Source organism: Triticum aestivum, chromosome 4B, assembly GCF_018294505.1.
Source record: "Triticum aestivum cultivar Chinese Spring chromosome 4B, IWGSC CS RefSeq v2.1, whole genome shotgun sequence".
NCBI classification, from domain to species: domain Eukaryota; kingdom Viridiplantae; phylum Streptophyta; class Magnoliopsida; order Poales; family Poaceae; genus Triticum; species Triticum aestivum.
In genome coordinates this window covers 336,180,842-336,189,796 of record NC_057804.1, presented here as the reverse complement: position 1 = coordinate 336,189,796, position 8,955 = coordinate 336,180,842, and positions in this window count along the sequence as shown.

Here is an 8,955-nt window from a genome sequence, read left to right as displayed (position 1 = left end):
CGCGGCTCATCGAAGAATGGTCGATGACAGTTGATGCGGAGGATCCCTTTCTCATCCCCATGGACGTGCCTACATCTCCCTCAACACCTCTTGGACCCATGACACGAGCCCGAGCTAAGGCTATTGAAGATAAGGTGAACTCGCTCCTCTCCGAACTTCCTCTTCCTACTCACGAGACATGGCTACTACCTCATTCGGAAACTCTGTGTGTTATCAGGTGCCTGGAAGCGAGCCACGGAACAGCTACACACAAGAGCCAAGATGGCGAGGACCCCAAGCATGATGGACAAGAAGAAGAGCTCCCGCGGAAGCTACAAGCGTCGGACGACCGACACTGCCCGGACGTCTGACGAGTCCCAGGACACGGACGACCAGACTCTTCGGACGTCCGGTACTTCGTCACCCAAAACAAATCTACGGACGTCCAGAGCGGACCGGACGACCGGACGACAAGCACCCGTGCCAAATCCACGGACGACCGACAGCCTCCGGACGTCCGGCCCCTCCTGAAGCTCCGGACGACCGACCCTTTACGGACGACTGACACGCCCACATCAGAGCCAAACCTACGGACGTCCGAACATGTCCGGACGACCGGACCGTCCCGAGCCTCCGGACGTCCGACGCCTTCCGGACGTCCGACACCTGAGTGACCGAACCTGTGGGCTGGAGCCCTTGTATCTCTTCGCTTTGACTTCCATTTGCACTAAGACTATAAATAGGATGCCCCCATCTCCTTTCGAGGGTTAGTGTTGATTTAGCTCAATTAGAGATAGAGCTTCGCTCATCCACCGGATCTCCTCCTCGTGAGAGACCGCGGCCTCCTCGGAGAAGATCCTATCGGATTCAAGACCCCCTCGTGGGAAGATCCCCTCGTGGATTTCAAGGCCTCGTCACGGAGAAGAATGGTCCCTTTGTATCCTTACCTTTGTTGATTGTGAATCATATGTTACTCTATGTTGTCGGTGATCTAGCACTCGTGTGATTGATTCTATGTTGGTTTAGTGTTTCTCCCTCTCGTTCTCCTCGTGATTTTCTCATGTTCTTCCGCGTGTTCTTCGTGTTTCCCCGTAGGATCCACTCCAAACATGAAAGTTCATCACCTTAGGGTTCCGCCTTACATCATTATGGTATCATGAGCCAGGTTGATCACGTTTTTGGAGCCCCTACCCCGTGTTTTCTAGATTGATTTTGTTGTTTTCATCCTAGATCCAAAAATTCTCCACCAAAAATAGCCCCAAATTTTTTTTGTGATTTGTTCGTGAGTTGAGATTTTGTTGGATATGGTCCATGGATTTGTGTTGTTGCGTGTGGATCTAGCTTTTCCCACCCTCCCCACCCTTTCCATCCACCAAATCACTCGATTTCGACCTCAACATTTTCTTCTTCCCCGAAATCTCGCAGTTCATCCTGAGCCCGATTTTCGCACAGGCTCCGGACGACCGAAAAAGGTCGGACGTCCGACGACGAAGTCCGGACGACCGTAAAATCCCGGACGTCCGTAAAACACTGACGAAACTGAACTTTGTCAGTTAGCCTCCACCATAACCCCACATTCCTCCACATCTTACAAACCTACATACACAAACATCTTTCACGATACCTCCTATGATGATTTTGACAAATTTTGGTCCTTGAGATTTTGAGTTGTGGCTTCCGTATCCTTTTGTGTTTCGGCTATCTAGGTGCGGTTCAACTTTATCATCACCACGGCTCAACTTCGCAAGGGTCTCATCATCGCCAAGGACGGTAACTTCGACGACATCTTTGTCATACCTTGAAATTGCATTGATACCCACATTGTCCCTACTTTTGCGTAGCTTACCCATCGAGACTAGCTGTTGTGTATTGCAGGCAACGTGACTTGTGCACGTTAGTGATCATACTCCATAGCATACATACCATACAATAGTGGTGCATATCTTGAGATCAACTTGTGTGTCACAAAGTTGTCATTGCATACGCAATTGCTATCTTGGTTCGTGAGATATTGCATGAGAAAAGAGCTCAAAAGTGAAAGAGCCACCCAAGCTTTTAAGCAAAGAGGAAAGATAAGCAAAGAGCTTATAAGCAAGAACCATAGCATCATACAACATTAAGGTTGTCATATCCGATCATCTTGGATCAAAGCACCGAAATATCATACATATAGCATACTTGGGATAGAGATAGTTGCATTTTTGCCTAGTAGGTTGTGCACAAGTTTGCGTATCCGCATATTGTGCAATCGTGCTAGCGTCTCTCTAGTATTGTGCAACAAGAGCATTTTCGTGGTTTCCACATTTTGGCTGACTTTTGGATTGCACAATGCCATTTATCTATTTGTGTGTGTGTTTCTGTTTACCCACACTTGCTTGGTCTACTTGTTGCATTTGGAAATTTGTGAATCTTTTCCAACATTATTGAAGCCCACTTACAATTGCATCAAATTTTGTGCCACTATCCTAACCAAGCTCCACCATAAGCTTTTACGTGTGTAGGTGTGAGAACCAACAAGAATCGGTACCAAAAGTGCTATTTCATTGTCCACATTTGAGTGAACTTGATTCATCTTCAACTTCGGTCAATGTACATTTGGTACACGTTCTTTTCCTTCTACCACTTACATTTTGCTTGGAATGATGGATAGGCCAAGTTCTTCTACCACACCACCTCTCATCGAGAACGATGACGACATGACATCATTTGTCACCAAGAGCCACCTATTTGGAGCTCAAAAGGCATTGCACCAAGAGCAACAAGCAATGAGGGACTACTTCGACAACAAATTCGACGCTCAAAAGCAAGAGAATGATGCAAGAATGGATGAGATCCGCGCCTTCATGAAGAACCGGAGTCCTTCCACTACTTCCTCTTCAAGACGGCGACGCTCAAGTCGACACTCCGACGACACCTTCTCCGACTCAAGTACACCATCATCGAACACTTTTCGACGAGCTGCACGTCAAGACCGACAAGCATCTCGGAACCCGCTACATGACAAGCATTCACATGAGCAAGTCGACGAGCACCTACATCAGCAAGCACCACACCAAGCCGCTTTTGCACAAGCTCAAGAATGACAACGACTACGACGTCAAGAGGAAGAACGAGCGCGTTTGCATCAAGAGGAACAAGACGCCGAGGCTCATCGTCTTCAACAACAACAACGTGAAGCGCAAGGTCTTGAGGCGCAACGTTCCCTTCAAGAATCAAGTCGAGCCATCGCCAACCACAATCACGAACGGCGCAATGAAGAGGAAGCCCTTCGAGAAGAAATTCAAGAGAGGAACTACCGCCCGCAAGTGCAATGTCAAGCTCCACAAGCTCCTCCACAACCTCGTCAAGCTCCACTTAAACCTCAAGTTCAACAAGAGGAAGTTGATCATGGACTATCCTCCATGTCAAGGACGTCATCATCATCATCGCCAACAACACAATGAAGAGCAACGCTATGGCAAGCTCAAGTTCACAATGCCCAAGTTCAAAGGAAGCAATGATACGAAAGAGTACCTCTCATGGGCATTGAAGGTCGACAAAATATTTCGTTTACACAACTATGAGGAAGAGAAGAAGATCGCAATGGCATCACTTGAGTTCCAAAGATTATGTGCTCATATGGTGGGAACAAGTACTTGAACACCGTCAAGCAAGAGGTGAACCACCAATCACCACTTGGGCTCAAATGAAGGATGTCATGCGGGCACGCTTTGTACCAACCTACTACAACCGCGATCTCTTCAAGAAGCTACAACTCCTCAAGTAAGGAACAAAGAGTGTTGAAGAATACTACAAGGAAATGGAGATTGCCATGATTCGAGACAATGTCACGGAAGATGATGAGCAAACAATGGCACATTTCTTGAATGGACTCAATCATGCCATCAAGAAGATTGCCGACTTCCAACCCTATTCCAACCTCATTGAGCTCGTACATCAAGCAACCAAGGCGGAACGTCAAGTGCAAGATGACTTCAAGTACGCCAAGTACTCATCCAAGACCTACAGTTTCTCCAACGCCCAAGCTTCAACGACTCCTTCAAGATCTACATCAACAAAATCTTCTCCAAGCAACGACGACAAGTCAAGTTACAAGAAAACTTCGGCAAGTTCAAGTCGTCTTCCTCCTACTAAAAGCAACTTTAAGCCGCGTACGTCATCATCTACTCCAACCGATGAGACCGTCAAAACAAGCTCCTTCAAGTGTTTCACTTGCGGCGGCCGAGGACACAAGTCCTTCCAATGAACGAACAAGCGCACCATGATCCTCAACGACGACGGCACATATGACTCAATAAGTGAAGAGGAGATGGAAGCCCTTGAGCAAGTGGCCATGCACCGGCGCGTGAATGAGGATGAAGATGATCAAGTCTTCTGTGATGAGGACTCGAGCCCTGCTCTCGTTATCTCCAAAGTCTTAACACTTCAACATCAACAAGAAGAAGACCAAGATGCCACATCTTCCACACTAAGGCCGGCATCAATGGAAGGTCCATCAAGGTCATCATCGATGGAGGTAGTTGCCACAACTTGGCAAGTGAAGAACTATGTTCCAAGCTTCAATTGGTCAAGAGGAAGCACCTGCACCCCTACAAGGTTCAATGGCTAAGTGACTCCAGCACAATTCGAGTCGAGCATACGGTCCAAGTCTCCTTCAAAATTATTGCTTATGAAGACACTTTGGAATGTGATGTGGTCCCAATGACCGTTTGCCACCTACTTCTTGGTCGACCATGGCAATTCGACCGTGGTGTCATCCACAACGGGCGTACCAATCACTATAGCTTCAAGATGAAGGGGAAAGAATATGTGCTACGACCTATGTCTCCTAGTCAAGTGAGAGCCGACAAGCAAGCCAACAAACATGGAGAGAAGAGTGAAAAAGTCACCCACCCAAAAGTAAGTGAGAGCCACAAGCCAAATTTGAGCGCCTCTTCGCCTAGAGAGAAAAACCTCATCCTATTTGCCACCAAAAGTGAGATAAGAGAAGTGTGTGAGAACCCATCGAGTGTGAGGTACTTCGTCCTTGTGTGCAAAGATGGAGAGCCAACAACTAACACCTCTCACGAGTTACCTTTAGTGTTTGAATCTCTTTTGCAGGAATTCAAAGATGTTTTCACCAATGAGCTACCTCCGGGTCTACCGCCACTACAAGGCATTGAGCATCGAATCGACCTCATCCCCGGAGTGCCACTTCCAAACAAAGCTCCATACCGTGTCAATCCCGAAGAAACCAAGGAGATTCAACGACAAGTACAACAACTCATCAACAACGGTCATGTACGTGAAAGCTTAAGCCCTTGCATCGTTCCCTTTATACTTGTGCCTAAACCCGATGGAAGTTTCCGCTTGTGTTCCGATTGCCGACCCATAAATGCCATTACCGTTCGATATAGGCATCCCATTCCTCCCTTAGACGATATGCTTGATGAACTTAGTGGAGCCAAGTTTTTCTCAAAAATAGATCTTAAAAGTGGCTATTATCAAATCCGCATTCAAGAAGGTGATGAATGGAAAACCGCTTTCAAAACAAAATTTAGCTTATATGAGTGGTTAGTGATGCCTATGCGTTTGTCGGAAGCACCCAGAACTTTCGTGCGTCTTATGCATCATGTGCTTAGACCTTACATTGGAGTCTTCGTTGTGGTTTACTTTGATGATATCCGTGTGTTTAGCAAAACCATGAAAGAGCACATTAATCATGTTAAATCTGTGTTGCAAACCCTCCTTAAGGAAAGCCTTTATGCGAACTTGAAAAAATGCACTTTTGGAGTTGACAAAGTGGTTTTCTTGGGTTTTGTTGTCTCTTCCAACGGTGTCCATGTTTATGAAACTAAGATTAAAGCAATTAAAACTTGGCCCCAACCCACCAATTTGCAACAAGTGCGTAGTTTTCTTGGCCTTGCAGGATTTTATCGCCGCTTTATGAAAAACTTTAGCACAATTGCCGCTCCTTTACATGGTTCGAGTAAGAAGAATGCACCTTTTGTTTGGTGATCTTTGCAATCCACCGCTTTTGATGAGCTCAAGTCTTTGCTTACTCATGCTCCGATTCTTGCTTTGCCCAATTTTGACAAAACTTTTGAGGTTCATTGTGATGCAAGTGGTACCGGAATTGGCCGAGTTTTGATGCAAGAAAAGCGAGCCATTGCTTATTTTAGTGAAAAACTATCCGGTGCTCAAGTTAATTATTCCATCTATGACAAAGAATTGTATGCTCTAGTGCGTGTGCTACATGTTTGGGAACATTACCTTAGACCTCATGAATTTGTCATCCATATCGATCATGAAACGCTTAAGTACTTAAAAGGCCAAACTAAGTTGAACAAGCGTCATGCCAAATGGAGTGAATTTATTGAATCTTTCCCATATGTCATCAAGTACATTAAGGGTAAATAAAATGTTGTTGCGGATGCACTTTCACGCATATGCATGCTTGTCACTCAACTTGAGTTGAATGTCATTGGTTTTGAGCACATAAAAGACTTGTATGAGCATGATCCTTCTTTTGCTACTCCTTATGCTAAGTGTTTGACACACACATCTTGGGAACGATACTACATAAAGGATGATTATCTTATGAGAGCTAACAAACTTTGTATTCCCGAGTCTTCTCTGCGTTTGCTACTTTTGCAAGAGGCTCATGGAGGCGGACTTATGGGACACTTTGGACGTGACAAGACTTTCGCCACGCTTTCCAAGAACTACTTTTGGCCCAAGATGTTCCGTGATGTCTCACGCTTCACCAACCGTTGCTCTACATGTCGCAAAGCTAAGTCTAAAGCTCAATCCCATGGTCTTTACATGCCCCTTCCTATTACTTACCAACCTTGGGAAGACATTAGCATGGATTTCGTACTTGGTTTGCCTAGAACTCAAAATGGCAAGGATTCCGTCTTTGTTGTTGTGGACAGATTTTCTAAAATGCCACATTTCATTCCTTGCAACAAGATAGACGATGCTTCACATATTGCTAATCTCTTTTGTAGGGAAATCTTGCGACTTCATGGAGTGCCAAATACGATTGTCTCGGATCGCGACGTCAAGTTCTTGAGTTAATTTTGTAAGACCCTATGCGCCAAGCTCGGAATCAATCTATTGTTCTCTTCAGCATACCACCCTCAAACCGACGGCCAAACGGAGGTGATGAACCGTACACTCTCCACTCTACTTCGCGTGTTGATCAAGAAGAACATCAAGGAGTGGGAGGAGTGTCTACCCATCGCCGAGTACGCCTACAACCGTGCAAGACATTCGACAACCGGCAAGTACCCCTTCGAGATCGTCTACGGCTTCAACCAATTGTCCCCATTGGACATTCTACCTCTTCCTCTACAAGAACGAACAAACCTCGACGCAAGTGCTCGTGCAAGCTACATCAAGAGGATGCATGAAGATACAAGGCACACCATCGAGCGCCAAGTACAACGACTAGCGACCAAGCTCAACATCAACAAGCAACCCATGGTATTCAACATTGGTGATCTAGTGTGGCTACATCTTCGCAAGGACCGTTTCCCCAACGAATGCAAGTCCAAGCTTCTCCCTCGCGCAGATGGACCTTTCAAGGTTATAGCACGCTACAATGACAATGCCTACAAGATTGACCTACCACGAGACAAGTACAATGTGAGCGACACCTTCAACGTCAAGGACCTCGCACCTTACCATGGAGATGCACCTTTTGATCCGAGGTCGGATCTCTCCCAAGGGGGGGGGGGAATGATGCTGAGCATCCCTCGCTCATCCCCATGGACGTGCCTACATCTCCCTCAACACCTCTTGGACCCATGACACGAGCCCGAGCTGAGGCTATTGAAGATAAGGTGAACTCACTCCTCTCCGAACTTCCTCTTCCTACTCACGAGACATGGCTACTACCTCATTCGGAAACTCTGTATGTTATCAGGTTCCTGGAAGCGAGCCACGGAACAGCTACACACAAGAGCCAAGACGGCGAGGACCCCAAGCATGATGGACAAGAAGAAGAGCTGTCGCGGAAGCTACAGGCGTTGGACGACCGACAATGCCCAGACGTCCGACGAGTCCCGGGAGACGGACGACTGGACTCTCCGGACGTCCGGTACTTCGTCACCCGAAACAAATCTACGGACGTCCGGAGCGGACCGGACGACCGGATGACAAGCACCCGAGCCAAATCCACGGACGACCGACAGCCTCCGGACGTCCGGCCCCTCCTGAAGCTCCGGACGACCGACCCTTTACGGATGACCGACACGCCCACATCAGAGCCAAACCTACGGACGTCCGAACACATCTGGATGACCGGACCGTCCCGAGCCTCCGGACGTCCGACACCTGAGTGACCGAACCTGCGGGCTGGAGCCCTTGTATCCCTTTGCTTTGACTTCCATTTGCACTAATACTATAAATAGGACGCCCCCATCTCCTTTCGAGGGTTAGCGTTGATTTAGCTCAATTAGAGATAGAGCTTCGCTCATCCACCGGATCTCCTCCTCGTGAGAGACCGCGGCCTCCTCAGAGAAGATCCTATCGGATTCAAGACCCCCTCGTGGGAAGATCCCCTCGTGGATTTCAAGGCCTCCTCACGGAGAAGAACGGTCCCTTTGTATCCTTACCTTTGTTGATTGTGAATCATATGTTACTCTATGTTGTCGCTGATCTAGCACTCGTGTGATTGATTCTATGTTGGTTTAGCGTTTCTCCCTCTCGTTCTCCCCGTGATTTCCTCGTGTTCTTCCGCGTGTTCTTCGTGTTTCCTCGTAGGATCCACTCCAAACGTGAAAGATCATCACCTTAGGGTTCCTCCCTACATCAACGGTGTACTTGAGCCAGAGAATGTGTCGTTGGAGTGTCGACTTGAGTGGCTCCATCTTGAGTAGGAAGACGTTGAAGGAGGCCGGTTGACCAACAAAGCTCGGATCTCTTCCATTCTTGCATCGTTCTCTTGCTTGTGCGCGTCGAGCTTGTTGTCGAAGTAGTGTCGTGTACGTT